This window comes from Manacus vitellinus, unplaced genomic scaffold (genome assembly GCF_001715985.3).
Source record: "Manacus vitellinus isolate BGI_N305 unplaced genomic scaffold, ASM171598v3 scaffold_2005_pilon, whole genome shotgun sequence".
Lineage (NCBI taxonomy): Eukaryota > Metazoa > Chordata > Aves > Passeriformes > Pipridae > Manacus > Manacus vitellinus.
In genome coordinates this window covers 1-1371 of record NW_021939400.1, presented here as the reverse complement: position 1 = coordinate 1371, position 1371 = coordinate 1, and the positions used below count along the sequence as shown (strand labels likewise).

The 1371-nt window shown below is 53.0% G+C and overlaps 1 pseudogene; it reads left to right on the top strand.

Annotated features, from left to right (window-relative positions):
• The first annotated feature begins 34 nt into the window (after positions 1–34).
• LOC115307427 lies at positions 35–700 on the top strand (annotated as a pseudogene).
• The last annotated feature ends 671 nt before the right edge of the window (positions 701–1371 follow it).

Sequence of the window (1371 nt, the reverse complement as noted above, 5' to 3'; positions counted from 1 at the left end):
CTTCAGGAACAGCTCCCACCTCCTCAACCACCAGCACATCCACACTGGGGAACGGCCCTACTCATGTGGGGAATGTGGGAGGAGCTTTAGGCAGAGTTCCCACCTCCGCACCCACCAGCGTATCCACATTTGAGAACGACCCTACACATGTGGGGAGTGTGGGAAGAGCTTCAGGGAGAACTCCAAACTCCTCACCCACCAGCGCATCCACACTGGGGAACGGCCCTACAAGTGTGGGGAATGTGGGAAGAGCTTCCGCCGGAGATCCAGACTCTGCACCCACCAGCACATCCACACCAAGGAGAGACCCTACAGGTGTGAAGAATGCGGGAAGAGCTTCAGTGACAGCTCCTACCTCCCCAGTCACAAACGCATCCACACTGGAGAACGGCCCTACAAGTGCATGCAATGTGGGAAGAGGTTTAGGACCACCTCACATCTCCTCACGCATGAGCGGACGCACACGGATGAGAGGCCCTTCCGCTGCACCGACTGTGGGAAGGGCTTCAAGTACAACTTCCACCTCATCACCCACCGGCGCATCCACACCGGAGAGAGGCCCTACAAGTGTGGGGAGTGTGGGAAGAGCTTCCCCCACAGCTCTACCTTGACCAAACACCAACGAACCCACTGGTAAGGCAAGCAATACAAGTTCCCCGACTGCGGGAAGAGCTTTGGCCGCTGCTTCCACCCCGAATGAAGCCCCTGATGGTGAGGCAACCCCTGGAGTCCAGTGATTGTCAGTCCATTCCTTTCAACCAGAAAGGGCCAGTCCCCTTTCTCAGGAGCAGCTTCTTCCAACAGAACCCTTCTTGGGGGGTCAGTCCTGGAAGTTTAGAGCAGAGATCTCCCCACCAGCATTGGTCTGGGGGAGTTCCATCCATCTCTAATTAAGAATTATTGCTTTTGTGCCAGCTTGGGTAGAATTGCTTCAACAATTGCTTTAGTGTAGAGCACTGTCCTATCTTGACCTGTACTCCTGGTAGTTTTAGTGTATGTATTGTGCAGTAAATAACTGTGATGAAGATCTTCTGTCTGATCATTTGTAACCCTAAATAAATTCATTTTAATCAATAGATCTGATTTGCCATCATTAAAACCTGGGTGACAGAAGTTTTTCAGTCGCACCTCTCTAATTCCTCTAAACTGAAAGTGTTTGCATAATCCAAGGCTGTGATTGGATCCAGCACCCCACAGGAAGTTGGGAGCTCAGGGGGGCCACCCCCCTTTCCCAACCCCTCTGTGCCCAAAGACCCCCATGAGACCATCCCCCCTTTTCCACCCTTCTCCCTGTTCCTTCCATATTCCCATTGTCCCCTCAATCCCCCATTTCCCCCCTGAACAGTTTTGGGGTCCCAACCCCCACTGTTT